Source organism: Sus scrofa, chromosome 1 (genome assembly GCF_000003025.6).
Source record: "Sus scrofa isolate TJ Tabasco breed Duroc chromosome 1, Sscrofa11.1, whole genome shotgun sequence".
NCBI classification, from domain to species: Eukaryota; Metazoa; Chordata; class Mammalia; order Artiodactyla; family Suidae; genus Sus; species Sus scrofa.
This window is the reverse complement of record NC_010443.5, coordinates 152618626-152642779: the sequence shown is the minus strand read 5'-3', so window position 1 is coordinate 152642779 and position 24154 is coordinate 152618626. Positions and strand designations below refer to the sequence as shown.

Below are 24154 nucleotides of genomic sequence, written 5' to 3'. Positions count from 1 at the left end.
CTGAGTCTATGCAGTTTACTCATCTGAGACTCCAATACCCTCCAAGCCCTGTGAAACTCTTCCTCCTGGGCACTGAAGCCTGATACATTAGTGGTTCTGAGTGAAACTTCTGGAGTTCCTGTTGTGGATCAGTGGGTTAAGAACCTGATATAGTGTCCATGAGGATGAGGGTTCGATCCCTGGCCTCAATCAATGGATTAAAGATCTGGTGTTACCACAAGCTGAGGTGTAGGTCACAGATGTGGCTTGGATCTTGTATTGCTATGACTGTGGTGTAGGGTGGCAGCTGCAGCTCTGATTCGATCCCTAGCCTGGGGACTTCTATATGCTACAGGTGTGGCCCTAAAAAGAAAAATAAAAGAAACTTTGATTCCCAACTGTTACTCATTCCTCAAGAGCCTGCCACTCATGCTCTAGAATAACTTTCACATGATATATACCATATTGGATCACTAGAAAGGTTAACATTCATTCCAGCTGTATAATTTAGTTGTATTATAAGTTTTTTTGTTGGGTAGAGGAGCTAATCTGGGAATCTAATGACCATCCATAACATATTTTTCCTTAGAAACACTGAACTGTAAATCCAATTTATAATCTAAGTTACAAATAAACTCTTGGGGGGAGTTCCCGTTGTGGCTCAGTTGTTAATAAACATAACTAGGACTCATGAAGATGCGGGTTTGATCCCTGGACTTGCTCCATGGGTTAAGGATCTGGCATTGCTGTGAGCTGTGGTATAGCTCGCAGACTTGGCTCAGATCCCGCATTGCTATGGCTCTGGTGTAGGCTGGTAGCTACATACAACTCCAATTTGACCCCTAGCCTGGGATCCTCCATACGCAGCAGGTGTGACCCCAAAAAGACAAAAGACAAAAATAAATAAATAAAAAATAAACTCTTGGAATGGGGTCACATACATGAATGGGGAAACATGAATATAATAAATTAAAAATGATGCAACAACTGAATAACAATGTAACAGAAGTATATAGGTCACAGGATAATAAACAAGTGATGATATCAAAAGTACTGTTGCTTCTAGGGAGATATTTGTAGTTGAATGATTCCAATCTAAAGGAACAAAGCTCTAATATAGAATTTCAATCTATGCCACAGAAGGTAGAGCATTTTTTTCTTTTTTTTACAGATTGCCATGTCTTCCTGATGCCATAGAATCACAAACACAGGCAGTTTTACTTTTCCGTAAAATGCTGACCCTCTTTTGGATTTCTAGCTTTCAAATTCAGTGAGTTACATTGCCACAGAGAAGGGTTCTTTAAGAAATGATATTCTGCCCAGCTAGCAGTCTCATAGGGAGGGGAAGTAGTGATGGTACTTCAAGACTGCACTGAGCTTGGTCATAGGAGTTCTGGCTCTCTGCTTGTTGTAGGGAAGAATTCCAATCCCTCCTTCCATTGTTGGGCTAATAGGGCTGGGGTCTATCATGTTATTCTCTACTATAGAACCTACCTCCTAGGGTTTCAGAAGAGGCAAATATGTGCCATTGACTCCTCATAATAAAGGCTATTGGCTACATTTTTTGGTACTAAATCAATAGAGTTAACTTACATAGTGAGAGACTCCTAAGAAGTCGGAGGAGCTCTGTATCCTGGAAGTGGAGAGGGCAAGCAAGAGTGAGGCATTTTAATTGCCTTCAAATAGGAATTTTTGATCTGAAGAAAGAATAATAAGTTGAGCCTGCAAGGGCTCTTAGCATGTAGTAATGGTATTTTGCTGAAGTGCTACCTTTCTGAACAAATAAAAGGCACCCACATACTTTCTGCTGGGTCTTAAAAACCCTCAGCGCCCATTGTTCTCGGAGGAGGTGGGCATTACTCCTTTGCCTTCAGCATGTTCCCAGCAAGCAGAATCTAACTGCTGTTTGGAACAGCCCAGATATTTTCCCTTAATGATAGTCGACTGAAAAAAATTGCACAACCTAAAAGTTGAGAATTATGTTTTACTCGGTGGCTTTACTGAGGACCATAGCCTGGGATACAGCCTCTCTTGCAGCTCTGAGAAACTGCTTAGGGAGGAACCAGAAGATAAATGAATTTGGGGGGAGGACATGTAGCCAAACATCAAAAGATTATTGCTAATCACACCAAAAACCTCAGACATCCCAAGGAAATGATTTTAGTGCCTTCTAAGTACAGGAAGATGCAAGAGTCTGGGCTCATTGAAATTATTCCTTTGATAGGCATCTTAACTATCTAGGGGCAGTATCTTGTTTTCTTTCATCTTGAATTCCCTTCATCGTCAGGGCTATTCAGTGCTTGATGGCTTGATGGCAGGCAACATGCATTGTAGACTGAAGGGGCAGGCAACATTTCTTTTTTGTCCACGTAATTATACTTTGGAAAGCAGGTTATTTGTAACTTCTCAAAGGACAAACTAGGCACCCCTATATCCGGAAATGGATCTTTAAAAGGGTTTTGAAAGCCCATTTATCACCAGGCTATTTTCAAATAGATGGAGGGAGGAACAAGATACTCATATTTATTCATTAAACATTTCTTGAGCCCTTATTGTATGAAAAACCTTCATTTAAAGTACTAGTAGCATAATACAAAGATGAACAAAACAAACTATCTACATGCAAAGGAGGAGAGAGAAGAACTGCTGCAATTCAGGGTAGAGTATGATGTATACTGTAAAAGAGGTTGAACCCAAGGTGAAGTTTCTAGATGGAATGACAACACTTCTGTTGGGGTAGATCTGAAGCCTAATTGATAAGATTTTCAATCTATAGAAATAATCAAAGGGTGGTGGCAGGGGGGTGAGATGGAAGAATATCCTAGGCAGAGGGGAAAGTATGAATTAAGGCACAGGGCTGGGACTGTCTGGAGATGGAGTAACCTAGTTTGGCCTGGCTTCAAGGCTGGAGAAGTGGGTTGGGTCCAACTCTCTCTCTGAATGCCAAGTAACTGAGTCACTATAATACTTTACAGGGAAGGCAGGGTGAACCCAGAATTTATTTTCAGAACTAGAACAACTTTGGGAGGAAAAGTGGCACTATTCACATTTCACTTTTGTGCCAAAACAAGAGATATAACGTGGTACTGTTCTGGACAGACTGGGACTACAGTGACACTAGTCATTGGGAAACTCTGTAAGGAGAAATTTGGGAAGACGCTGCAGTGACTTCATTCCAGAGAAGAGGCACATGGGATGGGTGGGGAGGAGCAGACCTAGGACCACTGTATTAGTTCCCTATGGCTGCAACAAAGTGCCACAAACTGGGTGCTTTACATAAGAGCAATATATCCTCTCCTGGTTCTGGAGGCTGGAAGTATCAAAGCTGGGTGTATGTAGGGCCACACCCTCTCTGAGGGCCGCTGGGGAGTATGCTTCCTTGCCTCTTCCAGCTCCAGGTGTTGGCAGAAGTCCTGGAAATCCATGGCTTGTAGACACATCGCTGCTATCTCTGCCTTCCTGGGGTTCTCCCTTTACTGACTCCTCCCTCTGCATGCCTGTCTCTGTGTCTCTTCCTCTCTTAAAAGGGCAAAAATCATATCAGATTAGGGGCCCACCCTACTCCAGCATGCTCTCATACCAATTTAACTACATCTACAAAGACTCCACATTCAAACCAGGTCCCATTCTGAGGTTCTGGGAAGGACATGAATCTTTAGGGGACACTCTTCAACCCTATACAAGTACTAAACAGGGAACTCTGAATGAGTAGGGAATCTCTCCTCTAAGGCAGGAAGGCAGGAGGCAGCAGAAAGGCTGTGGGAAGGTGAGAGGGATGTGGAGTGTGTGGAATCGTGCTTACTTGGGCAGCTTTCTCTTAGGGGCCCAGAGGGTGCTTTTAGTACCGAGGTGGTACTTGAAACATCAGGGCGAGGTTGGAAGGCTGCCCACCATATCCCCATGCTGCTTCCATCCAATTGTCTCAAGTCTAAGCTCCTCTCTTCTTCTTGCGGAAGGAGGGGAGATGTTTAATCCTAGAAATCAAACCACGCTTGAAGCTGGAACATGACAGGTCCTGTCATGACTCAGCTAGTTTCAACTCTGTCGGTTGGGCAAGTCATATGATTTCTCAGAGTCTGCTTCCTCCTTCATAAAATGAGGATGTTGAGGATCATCTAGAAAGGTCCTTCTGGCTTTATAAGCAATGACTTTAGGAGGAAGAGGTAGAACTATGCTCCTCTGTCCTGTTCAGAAGACCCTTAGCCATCACCATATTTGAGCAAATTTATCCATCAGACAGTGTTGTCCATAGCCAAGAAGTGTTGGAATCCACCAGGCATGGAGATTTTAAGGGTATATTTAGCCACTAGTATGTCTACACTAAGTTGTTGTTGTGTTATTCATATTGTTATCATTGTATTTTAATTTAGCGGTCAAGAGCTCATTTTTTGGACTCAGGGAGACCTAGGTCTGAATTCCAGCTCTACCCTATAGTAGCTGTGTGACTTTGGGAAAGTTATTTACTGTTTATACACAAGAAGCCTCATCTGTAATGTGAGGTTGATGATAATACTGACCTTGGGAACAAATTATTGTTAAAACAGATAAAATATACCCTCCCCAATTTACATGCCTTGCCTGTAAAATATACATTACATAGTCATAGTTTATGGACCAAGTACTGAGTTAAATGGTTTTGTGCGTTATCTCACTCAATCTTTATAACTACTTAGTATAGTTAATATCAAAATATCAAACCCTCTCCCCAACTCCCACTCTTCAAAATAACTGAAGTTACAACCAAGAAGATTTGTTGAGGTCACACAACTTATATGAATGGTCAAAGCCAGACCAGCTATGCTGGACTCAGAAGCCCAGCCCTTGAACCTGTCTCCTGGAAGTCAGCTCAGCCCATTGCTACCTTAGTGTTCCTCAGCCCTACTGCACAGCCCCCAGCCTCTGACCTTCTCTCTAGATAAGGAGACACCAGTGCCCCGATACTCCAGTCTACCCCATGTCTTCTCCTTCTGAAGGAGCTTAAAACAAGTGCGCTGGGTTGAAAAGTTGGCTTCTTTTCTAATTACTACTTACTATTATCACCAAATTCTCTGACCATTCTTTTAGTCAATATTCACTGTTACTAGATATTTGAGAATTGCCCTGTTGCTATTAAACCAGGTAAGGGGTTAGTAATGAATTCAAGCAAGAATTGAAGATGACAGAGGACTGGTGAATCCCATAAAACAAATGACTTCAATTTTATATATACAATTCATACATACCAATTAAATCAACTGACAACCCAATTTTTAAAGTGTTAATCTAGATTTTGTGTTTAGATGAGAATTGTATGTATGTCCACATTTATAAAAATTAAGATTACTTGAAATTTTTTTAAACTAATAGCTTTGTTGAGGTGTAATTCAGATATAAATTGAACTTTAACATTTTTTCCCTGAGTCTTATTTGTTTCCTTTTTAAAAGGTCACTGCTATTCAAGAAATACAACTTTAAGTGAACAATAATTCTTTAGACTTTAGTTATACTTACCTGTAATTATTTTTCATCAGAAGAGGACACGAATTTTCCTATGGCTTCTCATTGACAAAGGTCCAATCTGTTGTTATTGCTATATGCTAGTAACACAGCTCAGTCAACTTCCAAAGAAATGAGTCAAGTTACCAACACACAACTTCACATCACACTACCTTGGAACTGGGTGGCACAAACAGCGGTCAACTAAGATTTTTTATAAAACCCCACTAACAAGGACTAATGGAAAAGCATATGGCCTGAAACAAGGAATAAGTTTTCTCTCAAAAAGCACACTTTACGGTTAAGCTAGAAAAGGTGTGGGGAAAGACTTCCCCTCACCGATGCGTGCATGCCAGGCTGTCCCTGTCCCTCCCTAAGAGCTGGGACCAGATGGGGTCACCGTGCTAGGTGAGCGGACCTCGGCCGCGTGGGGTAGCCTCCCAGCCACATGGACAAGGGCAGAGCCGGTACCAGAGGGTCCAGAATATTTTCCTTTCTGCGTCAGCCTGGACCACCGGGGAGGGGAGGTTGAAAAGACAGAACCGACACCAAAAAGGCTGCCGGCTCAACTGGCACCAGCCGGACGATGCCCAGACTCCGACTCCGGCGCGGGACCGGCCCCCGCCCCCCGGCCCCGCCCCCGAGCGCCCCCGCCCCCGCCGGCCAGCCCCCGCGCGGACGCCCGCCTGCGCCGCGGGCCGAGTGGTGGGCGCGGAGCGGCCGGCTCCGCTCCTGCGCTCCGGCTCCCGCTCGGGCTGGCGCCGCCGCGCGCCCCTCCTGGAGAAGGAGGAGGAGGAAGGAGGCGGGAGGAGGAGTTGCGGGAGAGGAGGGCCGAGCGCGGCAGTCGCGCCGGCGCTGGGCGAGGAGCGCAGCGGGCCGCTGCCGGGTGAGCGTCTGCGAAGCCGAGTCGGAGGCTGGGTCGGGGCTCGGCTTTTCGCTCCCAATCCTCGGGGCCCGGGGGAGCGGCCTCGGGGGCGCCTCTGCCCCTCAGGCCGGCGGGGGCGGGTCCGGCGCGGGCTGGGCCGCGGGTCGGGTCGGCGCGAGGCCCTGCGCGCCACGGCGGGTCCACGGGCGGGGGCCGGGCGGGCGGGGATAGGCGTCCGGGAAGCCGGGCTGGGGAGCCGGCCGGGGAGGGCCGAGGCCTGCTTCCGCCGGGCGCCGGCCCGACCCCTCGGCCTCCCGGCCTCCTGCGCGCCGGGCCCGGGCCGCCGCCTTTGTTGCCCGCAGCCCTCCGGGGAGAGGCCGGGGCTCAGAGAGGCCTGGGGCGGTGGCGCGGGGCCTGCGCGCTCCACACACAGTCGGCCGCGCTGGGAACCCCTCCGTTCGGCGGCCGAAGGGTGGCCCGGGAGGCCCAGGCCGCGTCGGCGCCGCCGCCCCCGGGCGGCTCCTTGGGTCGGGATCCGGGTCTGTTCCGCGCGTGGAGGCGCCCCTGGACTTGCGCGGATGTAGGGCTCCGGGAGGGTCAAACCGCCCTCGGTGCCGAGACGGGCCTGAATCTTCAATTTGCTTCAGGTGTTGGCAACTTCAGGGCCCCATTGTGGCCCATCCTGTGTCGGAACTGTTGACAATTGTCAGTGGCTGATCCTGGCACAGAACTTGGAACGTGTGCAGTCTTCTGTAAGCCAACTTAGCATGTAGTCGCATCCCATCCCCACTTTTTGGGATTCAGGGCCAGGTAGGATTATGTGGCGGAACTCAGGCTTCCGGTAGTGAAACCTATAACGTTGAATTCAGTTCAGCCAATGTTTGTTGAAAACGACTACCCGGGAAAATGATGATACTTTACTGTGTGTGGGTAACGGAGAACTAAGTGATCACAATTATCACGTGAATGAGACACAAAACGTTTCTCAAATATGTTCTTTATGGACTGTGCCCCTTGGAATAAAGATATATTTGTAATCAAACAAAAGTAAATTGCCATCCACTTCAAGATGAAATGTCTGAGTTGTTCGCACCCACAGAGGTGTACGTTTATCTTGACTTTTTTTGGTTAACAACTATCACAACATGAAATCTATTTCGCTTACTCTAATGAATGAATTTTACATGGACTGTTTAGTGCTGTGGAGAATAATCAGTGTTATTTAAAACCATGAATGGCGTTGTTTATCAAGTTTCACAGAGAAAACCTGAACACTAGCCCGTGATACATTACGTGCTTTTTTCTTTCTCAGTCTTGCATCACTAGCATGGATATACTGTTTCATATTCTGCTCTGACAGAATATGTGGCCTTTGGTTCCCACTTTGCCCCTAATGTTTTCTTGTTGCCTTTGGGAAGGCTGGCCCACCTGACCCTGGACTTAACTAGGATTCTTATAAGCACTCACCTGGGTTTTGGCAAGTGCTTTCCACTGATATGGGTGGGATCACCCAGATTATTTACCTGAACCTTTACCCTTTTTAGACTCTCTTCAGCAGCTCTTTTGAAACATTTTTCCTTTTTTTCTTCTTTTGTTCTTTACCTCCTGGATTGGCGGGAAGTACCTGCACTGCCCCTTGCCCTTCTTTTAGTGGAAAGATGAGCAGGCCTTAAAGATGGTCTCTGTAGGACCCAGGGGCACACTCCTGAGTGTCACCTGGCACTCTCCCCTTGTAACACCTTGCAGGGAGTGGCAGCATAGGGGTTTGGTGCCATTGACCTGGGCTGCAACCAACCTGGGCTGTGCCTTGACCTGGGAGGCAACTCAGCTGTACCGACTGGACTCCTGATCATTTCATGGTCCTGAATACGCCTTTTTTTCCTTTTTTTTTTTTTTTCTTTTTACTTTTTAGGGCTGTACCTGCGGCCTTTGGAGGTTCCTGGGCTACGGGGCTAATCCTAGTTGCAGCTGCCAGCCTACTCCACCGATACAGCAACAGTATCCAAGATGCGTCTGTGATCTACACTGCAGCTCACTTAGCTCATGCCAATGCCGGATCCTAAACCCACTGAGTGAGGCCAGGGATTGAACCCGCATCCTCATGGATACTAATTGGATTTGTAACCCACTGAGCCACATCGGAACTTTTATTGGCCCTCTTTTTAAGGAGCAGAAATGCATCCTAAGACTGTCTTATTAGGTGATTTTACTCTTCAGAGAAAACTCTGGTAGTTTTCTCCATGTGGTCCGTTTTCAGGAAACGTTTGTGTCACTGATATTTTTTATCTTGCTCTTAGAAGTAATTGTGTGATCCTATTTAAAAGTCAAAATATACTCCAAAAAATGGAACTGTTATGCCCGTTTCTGAATTTGTGGCAGTTACAGTTATCCGCTCGAAGTATACACCCATGCAAAATGGGTCGATGCATAGACAGAAACACACACACGTTGAAATATTTATACAAGTTATTTATAATCTCATGTAACTGCTGGTTGTGTATGTGTAGTAATTAATAAGGGTAGGTAGGTAAATGACCTCGAGTTAAAAAGATCATCTTTTGCTTTTTTCTGTTTGTTGCATATTTTATGGGAAATGAAAATTGTCTATTTCAGTTCTCTATCCTCATCCCTAACCTCTTCCAGTTTTGGAAATGGCACCTGTGGTGTCTGGTACTTTTATAAAATTATTCCTTTTGCAGGGGAGAAATTTTATAATATTAGTGTATGTCAGTAAAGGGGGAAACTTTCTTATATGACTACTTTGAAAAAGTTGTCCGGGGTAGTAAAAGAGAAACAGCAGTGGGACATGTTTTAAAGTTTATTGAGAGTGAAATTGTCAGTAGTATTTTGGTGGTTAATTTATTATGTCTCACAGCTTGTTGGTTTAGCTGGTAAGTAGGGAGGGCTTTTGCACTGAAGGCACATTTTGCCTTAAACTGACTTCAGGGTCGTCTCTGATAATTCATACAAACATTACATTTTACTTTGTTGTGACATTTGTTTTGGGTGATTCTTGGTCTTGTGGATGTTTCAAGAATAGCAGGTAAAGTCATTTAAGATTTCAGTTCTCCCTTCACATTGGAGAATGTTTTGGAGGTGTTAGATCTTTAGGGAAGAGTGTACATAATTGGCTTTGTGACCTTGAACACATTGTATGTCCCTTAAATGGGGTTAAGGTGGGAGTAATAATCCATCTGAGGAAGTTACTGTGAGCACATACATATTTTGTTTAAAATGAAATCTAAACTCTTTACTATTGACCACAAGACTTCTGCCTGGTTCCTCAGTTCATCTTCTCTCTGCCTTAGCACCAAGTTATTCTCTAACCTTTCTGTTCCTCCATATTCTAAGCCTCTTCTGGCTTCCTCACCTTTGACATGGTGGTTCCATTTGCGTGGACCACACTTGAGTGGCTCTTCCTGTGATTGGTTCATTCTCAGGTCTTACTGCCAGGGTCACTGTATCAGAGATGCCTCCCCGACTACCCTTCCTTATAATTCCTTTCGTAATCTCATTGTATCAGTTCATATGTTTCTGTTACATCATTTATTACCTAGTTGCTTGCTGAGGCTATGGTCTGTGGTCTTTCTCCTTTTGTCTTCCTAGCACATCTCATGGAGCCTGGCCACTGAGTAGAGACCTGGTGTATAGAAAACACTTGTAGTTTTTGCATTGTAATCTACACATTAAAGGCAAAGATGTGCTTGCCTAGATCTTAAACATGTATTAGGTTTTTTGTGCTTCTTATTTATCTCTTGCTGGGGTTATCTGCTCAGCTGAATGAATCATAGCACCAGTAAGGCCAAAGTTCTTGCAGCTCCATGGCCCAAATGGCCCCACCCAAGGCTCTACCTCTACTTGTGGAGCTGTGATGCGTGTTGGAACTCACTCACATACCCATCTGACTGATCATGAAGCTCACAGGCATTGATCACTTCTGGAAGTACGGTTACCTAGAGCGTGTGGAGAGTAACCGCCCCAAAGCACATTTCCCTTGATGTTGGCACACATCTTACTTGATAAGGTAAAACCCCAGCTCTCTGGAACTGCTGGCCTCCCCAGTTATCTGATGGCAGAGTTAAGCAGGCAGGAGTTAGACTAGCCAGAGGCCTGGGTGACTGAAACTACTGCCAGTAAAGGCAGTCTCTCATAGGGTTGCGGATCTAGGTTGAATTTCAGCACTGTGATAGGTAGGTTTTTAAAATAAACTCAAAGTCTTATTTGTGTTATCTGTAAAATAGTATTAATAGGTATGAAAGTTAAATGAGGTAACACATGTAAACGTTTGAGATCAGTACCTGGAATATAACAGGGGTTAACAGTAATAATTAGTTTAAAATGTACCATGATTCATTAAAAGGAGTGTTCTGGTTAATTCTGGTTAGTCAGCAACATTTGTATAAGACTTGGATTTACACAGTTTCCATCGTGGCTTAGCGGAAACGAATAAGACTGAACCATGAGGTTGTGAGTTCGATCCCTGCCCTCGCTCACTGGGTTAAGGATCCGGCGTTGCTATGAGCTGTGATGTGGGTCACAGATACGGCTCAGATCTGGCATTGCTGTGGCTGTGGCGTAGGCCAGCAACTGTAGCTCCTATTAGACCCCTAGCCTGGGAACCTCCATATGCTGAGAGTGTGGCCCTAAAAAGCAAAAAAAAAAAAAAAAAAAAAATTGGATTTTCTTGTTGAGGAACCCCTGTGTGGGGAAAGGGTGTGAGACCCAAGAGACATAAAAAGTGGCAATAGAAAAAGGAGGATGGGAGTCTGCAGAAAGTCTTGCTGGTGCAGCTGCTTTTAGAATCGAGGGGGTTACACACAGCTGCAGTGTGAGCAGTGGTGGGGTCACTCGGCTGGGTCACTGTGGGCAATGGGTGGGAAGTCTAGGTGTGTGTGGCCCTTGCAGGGTCTTGTCCTGCTGTCATAATGTTAACAGGCATCATGCTGAAATGTTTTCTTAAAATTATTGAAAGGTCATCACACTTGGAGACTATGTTTAGGGAGCGGTGGCTGTCCCATTGTTCCTGGGACCAGACTCTTGAGTAGGAGAGAAGAAGGAAAGAAGAAAAGACTGAATCTCTGAAGGCCTGGGAGACCATCAGTTATCTGAGCATCAGTAAACCCTGAAGGTGTCACCACGCTGTCCTGAAATCTTCCCACAGGTAAATGCATTCTTGTGAAGAAGCATTTGTGTATATACAGTGGTTTAGTGACAGCATGAGATTATATTTAGTGTACATTTGTGTTTAAAATATCTCTCAAGGCAGAAGAATATATGGCTTATCAGATAAGATTTCTTTCAAAAACAATTTTCAGAGTTTAGTGTTACTCTCTAGAACTATTTAGAAAAGATATATTCAGCAGGTTGTCTAGATCACCTATTATTTGATGCTCCTTATGGTTGTGCTTGTAGTGATAGATATTATTCTGGCAATGCCAGTAACACATTGGATGGTGGAAGCAGCAGGTTTAATGCACTTTAAAAAGTAGGATGAATTCTTACTGGTAGACTTGGTATTTTGTATGATTTTTTCTTTTATTTTGATGTTTATAATGATGAAGGTGTTTGTTATTAAAGCTGAGTTTTGGTTTTAAAGGAAATATCATCATCCCTCTGACAGTAGTCATTTTTGTCTGTTGACATTGCTTTTTAAAGTAACAAAACATATATTTAGGGAATAACATTATTGCCAAATATCACAGATTGTCATAATATGTAAGCTTATACCAAGCATAGAATTGAATTATGATCTTAGTGGTTTTTTTTTTTTTTTTTTTTTACATTTACAGAATTATAAGGAGCTTTTTGATAGTTGAGCAGCTTCATTCTTAAGCAGATGATGAGGAAATTTAGTCTAAGAGAGGTTATGTAATTTGCCCAGAGTCACATACCATGGTGCTAACAGGTTTCAGAATGCACCTCTTCTTGCCATTGATGCAAGATGTTTTTATTTACTTCTGGTAGCCAGGGAGTTTGGATTTGTGTCTTCCTGGAAGATGTCACAGTTGAACAGCTAACTCTTGGAGGGTATTTGGGAAGAGCTGTAGATGACAAGGACAGTGTCCCAGACACCGAACAGTAGGAGCTGTGCCATCAACCCAGAGATTATTTTCTCCTCTCTCCTAAGTGGGCTTATCTGCTTTCTGTTTCTTGATTCACTTCCTTGATTTGATGGAACTCATCCTCCTATAACTTCCTAGCAAGGTGATGGAGGAGATATGTGTGTGTGTGTGTGTGTGTATGTGTTTGACACCTTGCATGTCAGAAAATGTCTGTGTTCTAAATATTTGTAGTCTGGCTGTGTATAGAATTCTAGGTTACTATTTTAGTTAGCATAGACTAGATTATGCTGCAGTGGCAGTTTAACTCAGAAGTCTGAGTGCATAAATAAATGCTTATTTCTTGTTCTCAGCAAGTCTACTGTGGGCTTGGGAATCTTCCTACAGCTCCGCATCATGGCTCAGGTTTATCCCAGCAGATGCAAAAGAGAGCTGGCAGGTCATAAGCTGGTACTTAAATACTTGGCCCAGAAGTGACACATGTTGCTTTTGCTCAGGGTCCATTGGCTAGAACCAGTCACATAATCCTGTGAGGATGCAGAGAGATGTGGAAGTGCTCTGTGAGAGTTGTTGATTGCAGGTGTGTGTGGGATTGAAAGCCAGTTTCCTCCTGGAATGTAGAGGACATTGTTCCACTAACTTCCATCTTTCAGTGTTGCCACTGTGTCAGTTGCCACCTCTTTCCCAAGAAAAGAAAAGAACCTTTTTATGTAAGTTTTTTCTCTTTCTGGAAGCTTTATTGTATCTTTCTGTTATCTCTTAAATTTTAAAATTTGACCATGATGTGCCTGATTGTTGTTTTTTCCTTCTTTGTGTGTACTGAGTGTTCCATGGATCCTTTCAGCCTGAGACTTATGTTCCTCACTTCTGGGGGAAGTTTAAGATTTTCTGTTATATTTTTTCCCCTTCATTTTTTTCTTTTCTGACTAAATGACTAAAGCGCTTCTTTTTTTTTTTTTGCGCCACACTTGCGGCCTATGGAAGTTCCCAGGCTATGGGTTAAATCGGAGCTATGGCCGCCAACCTATGCCAGAGCCACAGCAACGCCAGATATGAGCGGTGTCTGTGACCTACACTGCAGCGCACAGCAACACCAGATCCTTAACCCACTGAGTGAGCAAGGGATTGAATCCGCAACCTCATGGTTGCTAGTCAGATTCGTTTTGGCTGTGCCACAATAGTAACTCCCTAAAGCTCTTGCTTATAGGATATTGGACCTCCTGGATTGATACATTAATTTTTTAATTTTTTCTCAAAAATTTAAGTCTGTTTATCTTTTTGGGGGGAGGGTTTTCTCAATTTATTTTTATTTTGGCTTTGGGGACTTTTTTATTTCTTTAGGGCCACACCATGGCATATGGAGGTTCCCAGGCTAGGAGTCGAATCAGAGCTGTAGCCATTGGCCTATACCACAGCAATGCCAGATCTGAGCCGCTTCTGTGACCTACACCTCAGCTCAAGGCAATGCCAGATCCTTAACCCACTGAGTGAGGTCAGGGATTGAACCTGCATCCTCATGGATACTAGTCAGATTCATTTCCACTGAGCCACAATGGGAACTCCTTAGCTGTGGGGATTTTTGTCTTCTAACTATTCTACCTCTGCTTTTTAATAAATAGCATCTGACTCTTGTTTCAAGTTTGTGATATTTTTTCTTAGTCTTATTTTTGTTGTCCTCCCTTCCAATAGGCTTAGACTTTAGGGTTAACATTGCTGTCATCTGCTGTCATTTGCTTTCCAATTTTCATTGTTCTTGTGGTTTTTGTGTGAGTGTGTGGATATAAAGAAGTATATGTTTCATCAGAAGCTCAGTCCAAGTTTTTTGTTCTTTTTAATAGTTTTTGTTTTGCTAGCAGCAGTGAATGTTAAAGGTTTTTCTTCGGGGGAAACCTAAATCTCATTTTTCTTTAAATAAAGGCTTTCAGTGTGTTTTCAGTTAGTACTGTCATGAAGTGACACCTGTGTCACTGAACTATGTATAACTTAATTTATAAAATACCTACTGATCTACAATGAGTAGCATGAATTATTTTAAGTTAGATCTTTTTTTGTTTGTTTGTTTTAAGGCTGCACTCATGGCATATGGAGGTTCCCAGACTAGGGGTCCAATTGGAGCTGTAGCCACTGGCCTACACCAGAGCCACAGCAACTTGGGATCTGAGTTGCAGCTGTGATGGACACCGCAGCTCATGGCAACGCCAGATCCTTAACACACTGAAAGAGGCCAGGGATTGAACCCATGTCCTCATGGGTGTTACTTGGGTTCGTTAACTGCTGAGCCATGATGGGAACTCCACTTAAGTTAGATCATTTTAAGAGCATCAAGAGATCCCCTGTTTGGCAGCCTATAATAAGTGATTAGTTTTGAGAAGTTACTATTTTACAATGGGTATAACCTTTTCCATTTTATAAGATTTTTATTCTCTGTTATTCATTTGAATAATTATTGCCATATGGGATTACTAATGATTGATAAATGAGGTTTACATTCACTTTAATACACATTTAATAAATCTTAAATGGATTACTTCTTTGTATCCCAAAGCTGCTATTCATTATTTGGGTATACTTATATAAAATGAGGAAAAGATTATTTTAACTAAAAGCTCTTATTTAACACACATTGAATGAAAATTCTCATGTTCTATGCAAAAGCATTTGAACATGTAATTGACTATTTTTTTTAAAAATTAGAGAAAAATGTTTATTTCATTTTAGGGCTGGACCTGTGATATATGGAAGTTCCCAGGCTAGGGGTCAAATTGGAGCTGCAGCTGCTGGCCTGCACCACAGCCACACCAGATCCAAGCCGCATCTTTGACCTGCACCACAGTGCACAGCAATGCCGGATCCTTAACCCGCTGAGCAAAACCAGGGATTAAACTGTCATGGGTACTAGTCAGATTCATTACTCCTGAGCCACAGTGGGAACTCCTACCCTATATTTTTTGTATTAAGCCCAGAGGGGGAGTTGAATCACTTGAAAATTTATTAGAGATTTTGTTGTAATCCTAAATTCATTCTTAATTTTAAGTTACATGCAACTTTTAAGTCCATTTTCTTGATTTGATTATCTTTAAATGTCTCTATCTACCTTTGTATTCATGCAGATATTCATATTGCTCTCCGTGAGCTTATTGTGTGAAAATCCAGAGGCTCTAAAAGAAGTCAAAGCAATTCTATTACATTTATTGTGTTTCAGTTACTGAGTGAAGAGTTAGAGACTTTACCCTGCTCTTGAGCTATTCAGTTAGCCAGGAACAGTTTCATGGTTGCTTCCAGAAGATGGGAGCCTCCTGGGTCAGAGATGAAAGACTTTACTTCTCAGGATTGTAACAGTAGCCAGAATGTTGGCATCTGATGCCAGTTCCCTGAGCACCTGCGCGTGTCAGGAAAAGACTGGGGGCCAGGAGTGGCAAAGGAGAAAGCAAGGAAACAAATTAGGAGGCTGTTGCAGTGATGCAGATGAGGTAGGGCAGTATCTTGGCCCAGTGTGATGATTGGACCCCAAAGGGATTGGCTTCTGCGTGTATTTTAAAAATAGGGATTGGGATTTTGTGACCTATTGGATATGGAGTGAGAGAAAGAGAGGAGCCACAGATGCTTCTGAAGGTTTGGATCTGAGCAGTTGGGAGAATGGAGGAGCCATAAGTGAAAGTGGGAAAGTCTGCAAGTAGAGCAGCTTTGAGGGTGGAATGGGAAAAATCCAGAGTTTAGTTTTGGACAGATCATGTTTAGCATGACAGTGAAGTCGCAAAGTTAAGAAGGGAGTTGACTCTAACTGGGCTAAATAAAGAGAAGTTTGGGAGTGGATGACACACCAGTGTTATTTCATGCATGAGAGTGAGTGACATTGCCAAGGGACATGAATGTAGATGGAGAAGAAATGACCAAAATCTGAGTATTGGGTGCTCCAGCCTTAAGAGATTAGAGGCAGAGTGGTCAGTGGAGGAGTGACCAGCTGTGTCAGATGCTGCTGGTGAAGCGTGTGAAGAGCTGGTCTGAGAACTGATGCTGGATTTGAGACGAATTAGTGACCTTGCCAAGGGCAATTTGTGTATAATGGTGCTGCAACAGGTCTCTGGTATGGGTTTATGAGAAAACAGGAGGAGGGAATCAAGTATGCATGATTCTTCCAAGGTGTTTTGCTATAGGGAGGTTAAAGACAGACCATACATGGTGAAGAAAGTTGGGTTAAGTCAAGTATATTTGTATATATAAGAAGCTATGTTTTTAGGAGCAATCCAGTACAGGGAACTTGTAGGAGAAGGAGATCAGGTATGTAAGGAGAGGGGCCCTTTAGAAAGGTGTGTGGATCTATATAGGAAAGGGATGGGTGTGAGAGGTGAAAGTGTTCTTCTGAACTTCTTAATGTTCTCAGGGAAATAGGAGGCTGGGCCATCAGTGGGGATTGAAGATGAGGCAGCGGTGTTAGAGGTAAGAGGAAGGATGTGACATGGTTGGCAGGGATGGTGAGAGATGGCTAGATCAGTGGAAGGTGGATTGGTTTTCAGGTGGCATCCTGGCTCTACCTGGGTTCATGGTGATGGCTGTGAAGTGAGACCAGCCAGGGTGGTCATGTGCTTCCCCAGCCACATTTTCTGTAAGGGTGCAGGTGCAGCGTAGGCAGTCTGATTTAAACTGTGTTGTGGTTTTGACAAGAGTTTTTCTTTTTTTTTTTTTTTTTTTTTTTTGTTTTTGCCTTTTTGTTGTTGTTGTTGTTGCTATTTCTTGGGCCGCTCCCGCGGCATATGGAGGTTCCCAGGCTAGGGGTTGAATCAGAGCTGTAGCCACGGGCCTACGCCAGAGCCACAGCAACGCGGAATCCGAGCCGCGTCTGCAACCTACACCACAGCTCACGGCAACGCCGGATCGTTAACCCACTGAGCAAGGGGAGGGATCGAACCCGCAACCTCATGGTTCCTAGTCGGATTCGTTAACCACTGCGCCACAACGGGAACTCCTTGACAAGAGTTTTTCAGAGTGAGAGTGGGGGAAGGGAACTGAGGGTATATGCAGCGAATGACTATGATTAATGGTGGAATATTAGCTGAGTAAGGAGGGAAGAGAGGATCATTGAAGAGCTGGTGGAGTTATTACTTTTGTCATTTAAACTTAGAATATTTCAGTCCAGACTATATATACACCAAATAAAATGTAATGTCACTTTTGCAAAAAGTTATTTTAGGTGGGCTGAGAAGAAGGAGGTTCTCTAGGAGTTCCCGTCGTGGCGCAGTGGTTAACGAATCTGACTAGGAATCATGAGGTTGCGGGTTCAATCCCCGGCCTTGCTCAGTGGGTAAAGGATCCGGTGTTGCCATGAGCTGTGGTGTAGGTCACAGACGCGGCTTAGATCTGGCATTGCTGTGGCTTTGGTGTAGGCTGGTGGCTACAGCTCTGATTTGACCCCTAGCCTGGGAACTCCACGTGCCACAGGAGCGGCCCTAGAAAAGGCAAAAAGACAAAAAAAAAAAAAAAAAAGAAGAAGAAGAAGAAGAAGGAGCTTCTCTAATAAAACAAAAGTAATGCAGTATTCTTATCTCTTGATTTATCTTTTTTTGTTTGGTGGTCATGGTATGTCTGAAAACCAAGAAAAGGCCTTGCATTTTGCTCTAACCTGATGGATTTACTCCGTCATTCCCTTTTAAAAAGTATCTTAAGAAGAACAGTCTTACAGCCTTTGTTCTTATAAAAACACTCCGTATTTATTATAGAATATTTTGCAAACAAGGTATCGAAAATAATATTTACAAAGTTTGCTGCCATCCAGTTGACAGTCATGTTGTATTTCTTTCTGGTCTGATTTTCCTCCCTATTCTTTATACATAATTGAGGCCACATTTTACATAAGATTTTGTTTCCTGTGTTTTTGCACTTAACAAATGAACAATATGAACTTTCCCCCATGTTATTTATAACTGTATAAATATCAATTTTAGTGGTTCCCTAAAGTTCCATTGTGTAGATGTGCAAGAATTTTGTTAAAGTTCTCATAATGTTGGAAATTAGAATGTTTCTTATTTTTAAGATTTCAATTTATTTTTTTGATCACATATGATAATGCAAGGGTCATTGTTATGCTTTGGTTTCATATTCAAGATTTATAAAAACAGCATTATTGGGTCAAAGAGTATGAATATTTTTAAGAGTTGCATATAGCTAAGTGACTTCTTACAACTATATTAAGATATTTTCAAGTAATATTATGATTTAGAAAATCTTTACTGATTTGACTTGTGAAAAATCCCTACTAATTTGCATTTCCTTGATTCTTACGAGGGTCAATATTTTCTGTGAATGTGTTGAGCCAATTGATTATTCCAAAAAAAAAATGTAAATTAATCCCTACCACACACATCAGTCAGTACTAACCAAGTATTAACCAAGGACTTACATGCAAAAAAGCAAAGCTTTCAGTACTTCTTTATAGGATTTCTTAGGACAGTAGAAGCTGCCTATCAAAAGAAGGTTTAAAAATTTGACAAAAATAAAATGCAAAACTTCACTTCCTCAAGACACCACAAAAAGAATAAAAAGTCAAGACACAAGTACTATAGAAAGTACTTTTCACAAAGTACTTATAGAAAAAAGAAAATAGATAATCTATATAAACTAAGGAGTGATTTCTAGGGGTTTGCAGTGTATCTGCCTTGTTATAAATCTTTGTGTTCTGTGTATTTATAGTCATGTACTTTAATCATTTTTCCCCTAATAAGAAAAAAAGAAAAAATGCTGTTTAAAAGCTAACCCATTTTATGTTGCTTCCAGGAATGTAGGATATTCCAGTTTCTTTACATTCTTGCTGCAGCCAGGTGCTGTCCTTCTGGTGGGTGTGTAGTACTCTCTCCTTTGGTTTTCATTTACTTTGTCCTCCTGGCCAGTTTCATGTGCTTATTAGCTCTTTGTATATCTTTTTGGGTAAAAGGTCTTATTTAAGTCTTTTGCCCATGTAAAAATAGGTTATTTGCTACTTCAGTTTTAAGAGTTCTTTATATATCTGTTCCAGGTACAAATCTTTTATCATCAGATAATATAGTATTCAAATATTCCCTCCCAGTCTGTGGCTTGTCTTTTCTCTTAATAATGTGTTTTGGAACACAAAAGCTGATAATTTTAATGGAGTCCCGTTGTTCAGTGGTTTTTATGAATAAGCTTCTCAGTTGTATGCTATTTATTTCCAGAGTGCTGAAATGGTGGCTTTTGACGGTGGCTAAGCTTCATAGTTGCTTTTTGCTGAGAGGATTTATCAGCCTCTCTTTCCATCACGCCAGAATTGAGTCCCCCGTGGTGTATACTTTTTTAATTCCAATTTTCAGATGAGGAAACTGAGACATGGATGCCCAGGGTTTTCCTCATGGGGAGTGGTGGCCGTGATTTGAACTCGGGCAAGGTGGCTGCAGAGTCTGTGCCCAGAATCTCTGGCTCTGTCTTCCCAGGCTCCATATTGTGTTACCACAGTAGATAAGGTGACACATCGTCAGAAACTGCCAGCAGTCAGCTCTTGTGTCTATTGCTTGGTGACTTCCTTTGTGACTTTGGGCCAGTTGTTAAATATTCTAAGGTTTAGCTTACTCTTCTATAAATGGAGATAGCGGACCTTCCAAATAGAGTTCTTGTAAGGATTCAGGAAGATTCATGTGCATTTTTTAGTACGTGGTACTCTCCGAGTGGGGGTGGTTGTGGCGGTATTAGTAGCAGAAGTCGTTTAATAGCAGATGTAATAGGAGTAGTGACAGGAAACCTCCTTTCTTCCTCTTGGTGTGAGTTAGGTCCCTCTGAATGATGGTAGTAGCATCCTAAGTATGTTTCTTTTACAACCTTTCTGCAGATGTTTGCTTACTTACGTTCTGTACTAAAATCTAAGGGCCTGAAGGGTGAAGACTTTATCTTTCATCCCTATGTTTTTACTGTGGCTTGCAGCTATCTCCTTATACTGTTCGAGGAAGTGCAATGTCTTGTCAGCGTCAAGACATCTTTGTGAGCTGGAGTGTAAATACTGTAGAAGAGGGAGGCAAAGAGATGAACATAGTTAAGGAAATTTATGGTGCTTGTAGTGAATGATGAGAACTGTTTGTGTAGGCTGAACTCAGGATACCAAGGTGCTGGGTACCAGGGCTTTGGCTTTTGAAGTTGTTCATTTCTGGTTTTCATAGGGAGCAGAGCCACTGGAAGACTGAGTTGTGAATAGGGAAGCAAAAGACTGAAATAAGAGAGTGAGGTTCTTGGGATGAGGCAAGATGCCAAGAGGAAGACTGCATTAGGAGATTAGAAACCAGGGAGAATTGGGAACAGTTTAAGAAGATTGGGAGATGGATGAAGAAGGAAGGCTGCTGAGACCTTTGACCCCGAGGGAATCAGAGCTCTGCTTTTCATGACACAAGGTGGTTGACAACACAGAGACAAACATCTTTTACCTAGACTACAGATTTTTTTTTTTTTGTTAAGGGGAGGAGGGTTGTTCTATAGTAAAGTAAACCTACTGAACAGTTACAGGAGGGTCTATTGTAGAAAACATACATCTACTTGTCTGTAGGGCTTCCTGATTCCTTTTCTTATTCACTAGAAGTGTAATCACTGATATTTGGATAGTCATTTACTATACATATTTAGGCATATAAATGAATACATAAATGGTATTGTGTTTGCATTTTGTAGCTTGCTTTTTTTCAACAGTATATCTTGGATCCCCTTATGTAATATTCCATTGTATTGATGGATTATAATTTATTAAACTAGTCCACTGATTTTTAAATTTTTATTTATTTCTTTATGCACCCATAGCATATGGAAGTTCCTGGGCCAGGGATTTAATCCAAGCTACAGCTATGGCAACACCAGATCCTTAACCCACTGCATGACAATGGGAACTCCCAGTCCACTGATTTTTAGTGTGTATTTTTATTGCTGTTCACTGATATCTAGATTAATTCCACTTTTTTACCAAGATGAATTATGCAGTAAATATCTTGTGTAGTGATTAAGTCGGCTTATTTTATAGAATCAGTTATGTGATCTTAGGCAAGTGCTTTATTCTCTGCCTCACCTTCCCCATTTATACAAGGAATATCACTCTTGTTACTACTGCCATTAGCTAGAACCTGTGTAGCTTATGTGTGGTAGACATTTTTTTTTTAAGGACATCACATTTATGAATACGTTTAAACCTCACAGCTAACTTGTGTGATTGATGTTGTTATTTCTGAGATCACACAACTGATAAAAGGTGAAGCTGGGATATATATATGTATTTATGTAAGTATATATGTATGTATATAAACTCATGCATTCTGGTTCCAGATGAGTCCTTCCTGTTGTGTTACACTTCATTGTGCATAGTACTGAACTTTCAGGGTTATGAGGATTAAATGAGATGCAAAGCCTGGCACATATTAGGATAATATGTGGCCTGTATTACCAATAGTAGGTCATTACTAGGTAAATGATCTAGTAATATGAGGTTTTGGTTTTTATTTTATTCTGTAAAGAACATAATTTTCCATATGTCCTTGTTTTTGGCAGGAATATATATCCAAAAGACCAATTCCTAATAAATAGCATAATTACTTGGTTAAAGCATATGTGAATTTTAAAATTTTGATAAATATTTTCAAATAATCCTTCACAAATGAGAACCGATTTATACTTTAACGATTAGTTATCAGTGCTAGTCTCTCATACTCATACTCTTGCCAATTCTGTTAGTGATTTAGTTTTTTCAAATTCATAAGTGAAAGGTTTTTTTGTTTGTTTGCTTTTTAATTTTGTGTCCATACCTGCAGCATATGTAAGTTTCTGGGCCAGGAATTAAATCAGAGCCACAGCCACCACCCACGACAATGCCAGATCCTTTAACCCACTGCACTGGGCTAGGAATTGAATGCACTTCTCCACATCAACCTGAGCTGCTGCAGTAATTCTTAACTCACTGCACCATGGCGGAACTCCATAGGTGAAAGATATAGGATCTTGGGGTTTTTTTTGAATTTTATTTTATTTTTAGTGCATTTTTTGTAGTGAAATTCACCCTTTATAGTATATGGTCTGTTGAGTTTATACAAATGAGTTCAGTCATGTAACCACCACCACAATTACAATGTAGAACTATTCCCATCATACCCCAGTTCCTTTAATTTCTTTGTGGTGAATGAATTGAAAATCTCCTCATGTGTGAATTGGCCACTTGGATTTGCTTTCTCCCTCTCTTGTTTGCTTGATTGCTCTTGCTTGTTTTCTTGGCTTATCTTCCATTATTCTTTTTATGTAATTTCTTCCTTTATATATTTCACCCATTTGTTTATAAGATTGTATGCCTTTCTCTTATGACTTCTAAGAGCATGTTCTGTGTTACAAAAATTAATTCTTTGTCATATGTGTTTGCAGTTTTACTCCAGTTTGTTTTTTGGCTTTATGTCATTTTCTTGGCTATCCAGAAATTTATAAATTTTATATTGCTACATTTGTTGATCTTTTCCTTTATGGATTCAAGGTCTTATGTTTTGTATGAAAAGGTTTCTTGCAATGCAAGTTTTTAAAAAAATTTTTCTTCAACTGTATTTTTGTTTGGTTATTTGATCCTTTTGGAATTTATTTCTAATAAGAAATAATTAAAAATCTTGCTTTTCCCACCATTCCCAAATGGCTTTCCAACCTGCCCTCATCATTTCCTTAATAACCCATCTTTCCTTCAGTAGTTCAACCTGTTTCCTTTGTCACCTGCTCTTTTCCTGTGTGTCTTGGTCTCCTTGACTTTCCAGACTTTTCCCCTCCAGGTTTAAGCTCTCTCACAGTGGGTTCTAATATCCCGTGGAGCTCATTCTCCCTCATTTGTGCTTTAGGATTTTTCTGACTGTTTTCATTGTTTACAGGTCAGAGTTAACTTCAATATCATTTTGTTTCTTGCAGAGACATCATGATGTTTTCATGGGATCTTGAATTAACATTGTGACATAATAGAACGAATTGTTCTATTGAGGATAGATGTGTCTTTCTATATTTTTTTATTTTTTTGTCTTTTTTTTTTTTTTTTTTTTGTCTTTTTGCTATCTCTTTGGGCCTTTCCCGTGGCATATGGAGGTTCCCAGGCTAGGGGTCGAATCCGACCTATAGCCCCTGGCCTATGCCAGAGCCACAGCAACGTAGGATCCGAGCCGCGTCTGCAACCTACACCACACTCACTGCAACACCAGATCCTTAACCCACTGAGGGAGGCCAGGGATCAAACCTGCCACCTCATGGTTCCTGGTTAGATTCATTAACCACTGAGCCATGACAGGAACTCCTCTTTCTATGTATTTAGATCTCTTATGATCCTCTGAGGAGTTCAGTTTTTCACAAAGTTCTGGACATTTTAAAAATTAATTTCATCTTTAAAAAAACTATTATAAGTAGAATCAAGTCTCTTATTATATTTTCTTGACCGTTTTTAAAGAATGCAGAATTACTATTGCATTACATACGCATTTCATAAGCAGTTACTTGATTGAGTTTTCTTTTCTTTTTTCCCCCTAATACTTTTTTGGCTGCATCTTTTCTATTTCTAGGTATTTATTCTACCATGTCACTTGTAAGTAATGACAATTTGTTTCTTCCTTCCAATATTTATACTTATTAATCAGTCTTGTCTAATTAATAGCTAATATGTTAAAAATAATATGAATTAATAGTATTGATAATTGGCATTCTTACTGCCTGCTTTTAGCATTTTTTCTTTATTCACTGTGGCTTGTAGTTTTGTTAAGTGTATGGTGTTAAATGTCCATCTATTTCTATTTTACAA

The 24154-nt window shown here is 41.7% G+C and overlaps 1 protein-coding gene across 2 annotated transcripts in view; it reads left to right on the top strand.

The window, feature by feature from the left end:
- Positions 6135 to 24154, top strand: part of SOCS6 (suppressor of cytokine signaling 6) — a 42999-nt gene continuing 24979 nt past the window's right edge. Inside the window, exons 1-2 of one of the 2 annotated variants that reach the window (XM_021093790.1) lie at positions 6135 to 6340; positions 11292 to 11480. The gene's annotated coding sequence lies outside the window, so the exon portion shown is untranslated. 2 annotated transcript variants of the gene reach the window in all.